This window comes from Apodemus sylvaticus, chromosome 4 (assembly GCF_947179515.1).
Source record: "Apodemus sylvaticus chromosome 4, mApoSyl1.1, whole genome shotgun sequence".
In the NCBI taxonomy this organism is placed as follows: domain Eukaryota; kingdom Metazoa; phylum Chordata; class Mammalia; order Rodentia; family Muridae; genus Apodemus; species Apodemus sylvaticus.
In genome coordinates, this window is record NC_067475.1 from 169087545 (window position 1) to 169100186 (window position 12642).

A 12642-nucleotide genomic window follows, 5' to 3' on the forward strand; every position below is an offset into this window, starting at 1 on the left:
TATCTCTGAAAATGTAACTTATGGAGTCATTCATCATTCCAGTAGTTCATTATAAACATGACATAGTACACCTAGGTATGTGTCAAAGATAAAGGTATATGTCAAGAATTCCTCACTGAAATGGAAAGTAAACATCCCTTGCCTACATTAGAGTTCCTGTTTGTGTCACTGGTTTGTAAAGGGTTTAGGCTTTCTCACACAGTAGTGATAGGAGATAGCCCCAAACACCGTTTAAATCTCTATCCTTTGTAAATTATGATAGGGACCTGGAAAGTAGGGAAAATACATCTATCCAACTTGGGGTTCTGCTAAGGCTAAAAAATAGAAAATGCAAAAATCAACATGGTGCTTAGTACACATTAATATTAAGATGACTGGCTGTTGTGTTAGTAGTACTACCATCCCTTCTTATCCTTCTGCCCCTTCTGCAATCCCCTGCCCTTTATACTGAGACAGACTTGCCAGGTAGGCCACAATGAAGACAGAATCTCCTGATACTTCCTAGAGAGCCAGTCAACCTCAGGGCATTTGGAGTACAGAGAGGCCTGGGAGCACAGGAGGGCTGGTCTCCCAGGAGTGCTGTATGCACAGAGAAAATAGAAATTCCATGAGTACAGATACACAGGCTTGCAGGACAGATAAGATGTAGTCAGATACAGAAAGAGAAGCTAACATCACAGATAACTAGATGGCAAATGGTAAATGCAAGAACATAACCAACAGAAACCAAGGCAACATGGAACCATCCAAACCCAGTTCTCCAAAAACAGCAAATCCTGGATACTCCAACACACTAGAAAAGCAAGAGCTGGATTTAAAATCATGTCACATGATGCTGATAGAAGACTTCAAGAAGAACATAAACAACTTCCTTAAAGAAACACTGGAGAACATGGGCCAATAGGTAGAAGTCCTCAAAGAAGAAATTCAAAAATCCCTTAAGGAATTTTAGAAAAACACAAACAAACAAGTGAAGGAACTGAACAAAACTACCCAGGTTCTAAAAATGGAAGTAGAAACAATGAAGAATTCACAAAGGGAGACAACTCTGGAGATAAAAAACCTTGGAAAGAAATTAGGAGTCAACGATGCAAGCATCAACAGCAGAATAAAAGAGACAGAAGAAAGAATCTCAGAAAACATAGAAAGCATGGACTCAACAGTCAAAAACTGCAAAATGCAAAAAGCTCCTGACCCCGAAAATCCAGGAAATCCAGGACACAATGAGAAGACCAAACCTAAGGATAATAGGTACAGAAGAGAGTGGTGATTTTAAACTATCTTCAACAAAATTATAGAAGAAAACTTCACTAACCTAAAGAAAGAGATGCCCATTAACATACAAGAAACCTACAGAACTCCAAGCAGACTGGGCCAGAACAGAAATTATTCCTGTCACATCATAATCAAAAGACCAAATGAGCTAATCAAAGAAAGAATATTAAAAGCAGTAAGGGAAAAAAGCCAAGTAACATATAAAGGCACAATTTCACCAGATTTCTCACCAGAACTATGAAAGCTAGAAGATCCTGGACAGATGTCACACAGACCCTAAAAGAACATAAATGTCAGCTGAGGCTACTATACCCAGCAAAACTCTCAATTAACATAGACAGAGAAAAGAAAACACTCCATGGCAAAACCAAATTTACACAATATCTTTTCACAAACCCAGCTCTTCAAAGGATAATAAGTGGAAAATACCAACACAAGGAGGGAAGCTATACCCTAGAAAAAGCAAGAATCTAATAATCTTTCAACAAACCCAAAAGAAGATAGCCACACAAACAGAATTCTACCTTTAACAAAGAAAATAACAGGAAGTAACTGTCACTTTTCCTTAATAGCAGGTAACATCAATGGTCTCAATTACCCAATAAAAAGATATAGACTAACAGACTGGATACACAAGTAGGACCCAACATTTGCTGCATATAAGAAACCCACCTCAGTGACAAAGACAGTCACTATATAAGAGTCAAAGGGTGGAAAATAATTTTCCAAGCACATGGTCCCACGAAACAAGCTATAGAGGCCATTCTTATATTGGATAAAATCAACTTTCAATCAAAAGTTGTCCAAAAAAAAGATAAGGAGGAACACTTCATACTGGTGAAAGGTAAAATCTACCAAGATTAACTCTCAGCCTGCTCAATTCTGAACAACTATGTTCCAAATGCAAGGGCACCCATATTCATTTAAAAAAAAAACTTTACTAAAGCTCAAAGACACATTGCACTCACACAATCATAGTGGGGGACTTCAACACCCCACTCACAGAAATGGACAAATCATGGAAACAGAAACTAAACAGAGATGCAGTGAAACTAACTGAAGTCATGGCCCATATGGATCTAACAGATATTTATAGAACATTCCATCCTAATGTAAAAGAACATACCTGTTTACCAGCACCTCCTGGTACCTTCTCCAAAACTGACCAAATAATTGGTCACAAAAGTCCTCAACAGATACAGTAATATTGAAATAATTCCATGCTTCCTATCAGATCACCATGACTTAAGGCTGGTCTTAAGTTCAAACAAAAACAAACAAAACCACACATACACATGGACTTTGAACAATGCTCTACACAATGATAGCTTGAACAAGGAAGAAATAAAGAAAGAAATTAAAGATATAACAATAGAAACTGAGGAAATTAAAAATTCATCAGATCCTACTATAAAATGCTATATTCAACACAACTGGAAAATCTGGATGAAATGGAAAATTTCCTAGACAGATACTAAATACCAAAGTTAAATCAGGATCAGATAGCCTATCTAAATAGTCCCATAACCACTAAAGAAACAGAAGCAATCATTAAAAGTCTCCCAACCAAGAAAAGCACAAAACCAGATGGTGTTAGTGCCGAACTCTATCAGAACTTCAAAGAAGACCTAACACTAATTCTCTTCAAATGACTCCATGAAATAGAAACAGAAGGAACACTACCCAACTTGTTCTATGAAGCCGCAATTTTGCTGAAGCCAAAACCACACAAAGATCCAACAAAGAATGAGAATTTCAGACTAATTTTCCTTATGAATATCAATGCAAAAATACTCAATAAAATTTGTGCCAACTGAATCCAAGAACACATAAAAACTATCATTCACCATGATCAAGTACGCTTCATTACACAGATGCGGGGATAGTTCAATATATGGAAATGCATCAATGTAACCCACTACATAAACAAACTGAAAGGAAAAAACTACATGGTCATTTCATTAAATGCTGAAAAAGCATTTGAAAAAATTCAGCATCCTTTCAAGTTAAAAGTCTTGGAAAGAAGAGGAATATAAGGCCCATACCTAAACATAGTAAAGGCACTATGCAGCACACCAGTAGACTATATCAAACTAAATGGAGAAAAACTTGAAACAATCCTACTAAAATCAGGGAGTAGACAAGACTGACTCTCTCTCTCCATATTCATTCAATATGGCATTTAAAGTTAAATATATCTATCTACACACACACACACACACACACACACACACACACACACACACATATATATATATATGTTAAATATATCTATCTATCTATATGTTAAATATATATATATATATACACATATATATAAAGAGAGAGACAGAGAGACAGAGAGACAGAGAGACAGAGAGACAGAGAGACAGAGAACATTTTATCCTAAAGCAAAAGAATATACCTTTTTCTCAGCACCTCATGGTACCTTCTCCATAATGGATCACATAATTGGTCACAAGACAGACCTCAACAAATGTAAGAAGATCAAAATAATCCCATGCCTCCTATCAGATCAATATGGAGTAAAAGTGATCTTCAATAGGAAAAAAAAAAAAACAAGAGAAAACACACATACACGTGGAAACTGAACAATATTCTACTCAATGATACCTTGGTCGAGGAAGAAATAAAGAAAGAAATTAAAGGCTTTTTAGAATTTAATGAAAATGAAGACACAACATACCCAAATCTATGAGACACAATGAAAGCAGTGCTAAGAGGAAAACTCATAGCCCTGACTGCCTCTAAAAAGAAAATGGAGAGAGCATACACTAAAAGCTTAACGACACACCTGAAAGCCCTCAAACAAAAAGAAGATAGAAGGAGTAGAAGGCAGGAAATCATCAAACTCAGGGCTGAAATCAATCAAGTAGAAACAAAGAGAACCATACAAAGAATCAACAAAACCAGGAGCTGGTCCTTTGAGAAAATCAACAAGATAGATAAACTCTTAGCCAGACTAATCAAAGGGCACAGAGACAGTATACAGGTTAACAAACTTAGAAATGAAAAGCGAGATATAACAACAGAAACTGAGGAAATTCAAAAAAAAAAATTAGATCCTACTACAAAAGCTTATACTCAACACAACTGGAGAATCTGGAGGAAATGGACAGTTTCCTAGACAGATATCCGACACCAAAACTAAATCAGGATGAAATAGATCATCTAAACAGTCCCATAACACCTGAAGAAATAAAAAGAGTCATAGAAAGTCTCTCAGCCAAAAAAAACACAGGACCAGATGGCTTCAGTGCAAAATTCTATCACACCTTCATAGAAGACCTAACACCAATACTCTTTCACAAAATAGAAACGGAAGGAAGTCTCCCCTACTCGTTCTATGAAACCACAATTAAAACCATAAAAAGATCCAACAAAGAAAGAGAACTTCAGGCCAATTTACCATATGAATATTGATGCCAAAATACTTAATAAAAATCTTGCCAAACAAGTCCAAGAACACATCAAAACAATCATCCACCATGATCAAGTAGGCTTTATCCCAGGGATGCAGGGATGGTTCAATATAAGGAAATTCATCAATGCAATCCACTACATAAACAAACTCAAAGAAAAAACTCAAAAATCAGTATCCCTTCATGCTAAAAGTCTTGGAAGAAAGATGAAATCAAGGCCCATACCTAAACATCGTTAAAGCAATATGCAGCAAACCAGTAGCCAACATCAAACTAAACAGAGATAACTTGAAGCATTCCCACTAAAATCAGGGACTAGACAAGGCTGCCATCTCTCTCCATATCTTTTCAATATAGTACTTGAAGTTCTAGCTAGAGCAATTAGACAACATACGGAGGTCAAGGGGATACAAGTTGGAAAGGAAGAAGTCAAATTATCACTATTTGCAGATGACATGATAGTCTACTTAAGTGACCCAAAAACCTCCACCAGAGAACTCCTACAGCTGATAAACAACTTCAGCAAAGTGGCTGGTTATAAAATCAACTCAAGCAAATCAGCTGCCTTCCTATACTCAAAGGATAAGCAGGCTGAGAAAGAAGTTAGGGAAATGACACCCTTCACAATAGCTAAAAAACAGTATAAAGTATCTTGGTGTGACTCTAACCAAACAAGTGAAAGATCTATATTACAAGAACTTCAGGTCTCTGAAGAAGGAAATCGAAGAAGACCTCAGAAAATGGAAAAATATGCCATGCTTGTACATTGGCAGGATTAATATAGTTAAAATGGCCATCTTGCCAAAAGCAATCTACAGATTTAACACAATCCTATCAAAATCCCAACTCAGTTCTTCACAGATTTATAAAATGCAATTCTCAAATTCATCTGGAATAACAAAAAACTATTCTCAACAACAAAAGAAATTCTGGGGGAATCCCTGACTTCAAGCAATACTACAGAGCAATAGTGTTAAAAAAAAACTGCATGGTATTGGTACAGTGACAGGCAGGCGGATCAATGGAACAAGATTGAAGATCCAGAAATGAACCCACACACCTGTAGCCACTTGATGCTCTACAAAGGGGCTGAAAACATCCAATGGAAAAAATATAGCCTTTTCAACAAATGGTGCTGGGTCAACTGGAGTTCAGCATGCAGAAGAATGCAAATTGATCCATCCTTGTCTCCTTGTACTAAACTCCACTCCAAATGGATCAAGGACCACATAAAGCCAGACACCGGTACAGGGGGAAAGTTTATGAACAGATCACTAATAGCGTATGCTCTAAGATCAAGAATTGACAAATGGGACCTCATAAAATTACAAAGTTTCTGTAAGACAAAGGACACCATCAAAAGGACAAATTGGCAACCAACAAATTGGGGAAAGTTCTTCACCAACCCTACATCAGATAGAGGGCTAATATCCAATATATATAAAGAACTCAAGAAGTTTGACTCCAGAAATCCAAATAACCCTATTAAAAATGGGGTACAGAGTTAAACAAAGAATTTTCACCTGAAGAACTTTGGATGGTAGAGAAGCATCTTAAAAAATGCTTAACTTCATTAGTCATTAGGGAAATGCAAATCAAAACAACCCTGAGATTTCACCTTACACCAGTCAGAATGGCTAAGATTAAAAATTCAGGAGACAGCAGGTGTTGGAGAGGATGTGGAGAAAGAGGAACACTCCTCCACTGCTGGTGGGGTTGCAAATTGGTACAACCACTCTGGAAATCAGTCTGGCAGTTCCTCAGAAAACTGGGCACCTCACTTCCGGAAGATCCTGCTATACCACTCCTGGGCATATACCCAGAGGATTCCCCAGCAGGTAATAAGGACACATGCCCCACTATGTTCATAGCAGCCCTATTTGTAGTAGCCAGAAGCTGGAAAGAACCTAGATGTCCTTCAACAGAGGAATGGATACAAAAAAATGTGGTATATTTACACAATGGAGTACAATTCAGCCATTAGAAACAATGAATTCATGAAATTCTTTGGCAAATGGATGGAGCTGGAGATCATCATATTAAGTGAGGTAACCCAGTCTCAAAAGATCAATCATCGTATGCACTCACTAATAAGTGGATATTAACCTAGAAAACTGGAATACCCCAAACATAATCCACACATCAAATGAGTTACAAGAACGGAGGAGTGGCCCCTTGTTCTGGAAAGACTCAGTATAGGACAAAACCAGAACAGGGAAGTGGTAAGGGGTGGGTGGAAGAACAGGGGGAGGGAAGGGGGCTTATGGGACTTTCGGGGAGTGGGGGGTTGAAAAGGGGAAATCATTTAAAATGTAAATAAAATATATTGAATAAAAAAGAAAAAAATAGAAAAGAAAAATATTTTAAAAAAAGAAATTAGGGAGAAAACACCATACACAATAGTCATAAACAATATAAATTATCTTGGTGTGACTCTAACCAAGTAAGGGAAAGATGTGTATGACAAGAATTTCAAGGTTCTGAAGAAAGAAATAGAAGAAGACCTCAAAAGATGTAAAGATCCCATGCTCATGGATTGGCAGGATAAATATTGTAAAATTGGCCATCTTGTCAAAAGCATTCTATAGATTTAAACCAATCCCCATCAAAATTCCAATCAATTCTTCATAGAGTTAGAAAGAACAATTCTCAAATTTATCTGTAATATCCCCCCCCCCACACACACACACACAAAAACAGGAGAGTAAAAACTGTTCTCAAAAGTAAAAGAAGTTCTAGAGGAATCAGTATCCTCGACCTCCAGCAGTATTATTGAACAATGGCGTTAAAAACTGCATGGTATTGGTACAGTGACAGGCAGGTAGATCATTGGAATAGAATGGAAGGCCCAAAAATGAACCCACACACTTACAGTCAGTTGATCTTTGACAAAGGAGTTAAAATCATCCAGTGGAAAAAAGATAGCCTTATCAGCAATTGGTGCTGGTTCAACTGGTGGCTAGCAGGCAGAAGAATTCAAATTGATACATTTTAATCTCCTTGTACTAAGCTCAAGTCCAAGTGGATCACCTCCACATAAAATCAGACACACTGAAACTAATAGAAAAGAAACTGGAGAGCAGCCTTGATCACATGGGCACAGGTGAACATTTCCTAAACTGAACACCAATATCTTATGCTCTAAGATCAATAATTGACAATGGGACCTGATAAAATTACAAATTTTCTGTAAGGCAAAGGACACTGTGTATAGGACAAAATGGAAACCAACAAATTACAAAAATATCTTAACCTACCCTACATTCCACAGAGGGCTAATATCCAATATATACAATGAAATTGAGAAGTTAGACTCCAGAGACCCAATTAACCCTATTAAAAAATGGAGTACTGAATTAAACAAAGAATTTTCACCTCAGGCACCAGACAAGGTTGCCCTCTCTCTCCTTATCTATTCAACATAGTACTTGATGTCCTAGCCAGAGAAATTAGACAACAAAAGAAAATCAAAGGTGTACAGTTTGGAAAGGAAGAAGTCAAAATTATTACTATTTGCAGGTGATATGATCATATATTCAAGTGACCCCAAAAATTCTACCAGAGAACTCCTAAAGCTGATAAACAACTTCAGCAAGTGGCTCAAACAGATAAGTAGCCTTCTTCTACTCAAATGATAAACAAGCTGAGTAAGAAATTAGGAAAATGACACACTTCACAATACTCAGAAATAATATTGTATACCTTGGTGTGACTCTAACCAAGCAAGGGAAAGATCTATATAACAAGAATTTCAAGCCTCTGAAGAAATAAATCGAAGATCTCATAAGATGGAAAGATCTCCCATGCTCATGGATTGGCAGGATTAATATAGTAAAAATGGCTGAAAGCAATCTGCATCAAAATTCCAAATCAATTCTTCATAGAAATAGAAAGAGCAATCTGCAAATTAATTTAAAATAGCAAAAATATCCATGACAGAAAAAAACATAACAAAAGTTCTCCGGGGGTAATCACCATCCCTGACCCTAAACTCTACTACAGAGCAATAATAAAATGGTATGGTATTGGTATAGAGACAGGCAGGAAGATAACTGGAATAGAATTGAAAACCCAGAAATGAACCCACACTTGTAAGGTCAATTTATATTTGTCAAATTAGCTAAAAACATTCAGTGGGGAAAAGACAGCATTTTTAACAAATGGTAGTGTTGTTGGAGATGCTAAAGGCATTTGTAGCCCCATGGGAAGAATGATGATGTAGGCCAACCAGACACCCCAGGGCTCCCAGGGACTAAGCCATCAACCAAGGGTTACACATGGTTCCAGTCAAGTGATGCCTTGTCAGGCATCAGTGGGAGGAGACATCCTTGGTCCTATGAAGACGTGATAAATGCCCCAGAGTGGGGAAATTGAGGGGGGATAGGTGGGAGTAGGTTGAATGGAGGGGCATATTCTTGGAGTCAGGGGGTTGGAGGATGGATTGGGGGTTTTCTGGGAGGGTGGAAAATTGGAAATGGTATAACACTTGAAATGTAAATGAAAAAATATTCAGTAAAAAATATGTGAAAAAAATAATACTGCCAACACTATAGGTAATGGAATTATGCCAACACTGCATAGTATCTGCTCTGTAGCAGCATATATTTTGTAATATAGTATGTATTTGCAGGGTTGCTTTGAACTTATATTTCACCATTTTCATAAAGTCAGCCAGCAGTCCCTTGGTGCTAGAGCTACTCTTATGATATTTTCCTTAGTGAGGTGTGATCCGGAGTAAAGACTGCTCATTGTGTGCCTGGAACCTCAGACAATGTGTATTTCAGGATAGGAAAGCAATGCTTTCTTGTTCTGGGAAGTTGAGAACATAGATGTGCCTGCAATTATGCTTCAAATAAGCAGAATACAGCTATAGTGCAAGTTATAACTCCTCAGAACCACCAATTGAGAGAGGTGAAGTTTTATCTCAAAATAAGCACATTGGAGAGGATCATCTAAAATGATTTCAATATTTAATATATAGCAACCATAATCAAAACAGAATGGGACTGTATAAAAAGACATATTCAGAGAGAATCCAGCAATTAGTCTACACAGTTGGAGCATGTTAATTTTTTGACAAAGGTGCCATGAAGGCACATGAGGAAATGATGGTCTCTTTAGTCAAAAAAAAAAGTCCTGGGAAGCCTAGATATTCATATACAGAAGAAGGAAATTCGCTCCTCATCTCACAGCATATATTCAAATTCCCTTAATCACAACTAGGCATAAACATAAGATATGAAATTATGAATCTTCTGGAAGGTTTCTTTTGGAAAATGATAATGAAGCTTCAAAGTACAAGTCTGGGTAACAATTTTTGGATATGACACAATGGCTTGGGCAATAAAAGCCAAAATTAAACAATTGGGACTTTACATATCCAGAAGGCTTCTTCCAGTAACATAAAGCAAACAACTTCAGAGAAGACAAAAGCCTATAGTGTGGGAACACACAATATAAACTATAAACATCTTAGAAATAAACATTGTCAAATATAGATCAGAAATTCAAGAATGCAGTAATCTAATTTTAAAATGGATAAAGGACGTGTATACACATTGCTCTAAAGAAGAAATAAAAATTACCAGCAGGTATAAGAATTTAGGCATAAGAAATTCCAACTTTGCTAATCATCCAGGGAATTTAAATTAAAACCACAGTAAAATACCACCACAAAAGTATAAAAAGTAATCATTGACCAGGATGTGGAGAAAAGGAAACACTTGTACATTCTTCTTTGGAATAGAAATTAGCATAGCCACTATGGAAATAAATATGGAGAATCATCAAATATAGCTATCCACTGTATTGTTCTACTGTTTTGTAATTAGGACAAGGTGAAAGGATCAATTAATTCAATAATGCTTACTCACACTTAAACTGTCTTACTCAAATATTTTTATCCTTCTGAATATGTACCTAAATTCCACTTACAGCCATTTTAAAGATATAGAGAAAGTCAGTTGGAAAGACAAGTAGGGCATGGCACTAGAGAATGCTGCTGACCTTGGACATGGTACTGATGAAGTGAATTGCTGACTGCTGGAGTACAGGACAAGCTAGTGAGTCTTCTCCAGGAACTCCTTGCAGTACCTAAGGCATAGCTGGTATACCAGCTCATAATTAGAGTCATTGCCATAACAGGGAAGGAACTTCAATAATGACTTAATTCTTTAGATCATAACTCCAAAGTAGCTCAATTTTAGCTTTGCAGTTTTTAACTACATTACTTTTCTATGTGAATTTCTCATAATGATTTCATCCATACATAGTATATAATCAAATATGGCAAAGATTTTTCTTATAATCTGTTATGTACCATGATTCATGGGGATGGTTTCTTGGCATGCAGCTTTGATCTAGACAGTCAGAAGCTCTCCCACTTCATAGGTGAATGTAGTCATACTGTCTAACTATCTGAAACATTTTCTTCAGTTACCAATTTTCTGAAAACTGTTTCAGGAATGGGTGACTGACAAATGTTATCAAGGCATGTGAAGCACACTGAGTTGGAACCAACCTCTGCTATCTTTCAGTGTACCATTCTCATTATTTTAGAATGTGTACATTTTATTAATTTTGCTTGAGATTGAACTCTGCAATACAGAAATAATGCCCATAAATTCTTTGAATTATATGTTTGTGGAATCTCTCAAAACAAATTCAAATTCCCATAGTTCAAAAGTAGTAGGCATCAGTCCAGAAGCTGAGGAAGGAGAATCACATTCAGATCATGCCTGAGTAACACAGTGAAAGACTCTTGCAAAACAAAATCAAGCAGAAAACATACGTGAGACTTGTCCAGTAGGATTCTGAGATAATTTACTGATGTGACTGTAGCTGCACTCAAAATATAAAACTACAAGTAGGTGTATTTGTATTTTTCCAAGTCTCTATATGATTTTTTACCTTTATTCAATATGGTAACTATAACTAATGATAATATGTTGTTAGAATGTTTGTTTCTTGAGAGTCAGACTCAATAAAGTCCAGGCTCAAACTCACTATGGAGCCTAGTGAGTAGACCTCAAACTTATTGCCTCTACCTACCAAGTGCTAGGAATACAGGTCTGCCTCAACACTCTCAGTAAATATGCTTATTTTTGAAAAATAAAAATTCAGTAGCTGTTGTGTTCTACCACAAAAATAAGAACTGTTATAAAGTAATGCATTACTTGCCACATTTATTGTATGTATGCGGTAGAAAATAAAGTATCCTGTTGTAAATGATTAACACCTAAAACTTCTCTTTCGGTAGTTTTTTTTTTAATTTTATTTTATAATTAAAGATACTTAAAACTGTGTAATTTAACGTTAAAATTTGTAGATGGATTGTTACTGCTGAATTTGTTGACAGGATTGTAATGGTCACTGTATTTTATAGTGTATGAAAATAGATTAAGACTTTTCAGAATACAGTAGCAATAAACCAAATTAATTAAAGCAAGATGGTTTCAAATAATTGATCATCTAGTATTTTATGTTTTATTCAGACATACTGTTTGTCGCCTATTTGGCTTAGGTTCTTAGCTGTCATTGTTGATAATTTAGGAAACAACACATATTGACTTTTTCAATTTTTTTTAAAGATGGGTCTTATTTATCACCTTGGCTGGTCTAGGCACCATGCTTTCAGTTGTTCACTAATCTTTAAAAGAAATATTCAGTGCTTCAGATTTACAGCCCATAAACAATTTCTGAAACATTAATGTAAGTCTAAATCAAAAGCATGGGAACAGGCCAGCTGGTCTGGATTGTTTTGTTAACTTGACACAACATAAAGTCATCTGAGAGGAGGGAATCTCAATTAAGGAAATGCCTTCAGAAGATCAGGTTGTAGGCAAGCCTATAAGGCATTTTCTTTCATTAGAGATAGATGGGGGAGGGCCCAGACCATTGGAGGTGGGGTCATCTGTAGTCTGGTGCAGCTGATTCTATAAGGAAG

General features: G+C 36.4%; 1 pseudogene; it reads right to left on the reverse strand.

Moving 5' to 3' along the window:
* Positions 1 to 10756: 10756 nt before the first annotated feature.
* Positions 10757 to 12325, reverse strand: LOC127683776 (low molecular weight phosphotyrosine protein phosphatase-like; annotated as a pseudogene).
* Between the last annotated feature and the right edge of the window lie 317 nt (positions 12326 to 12642).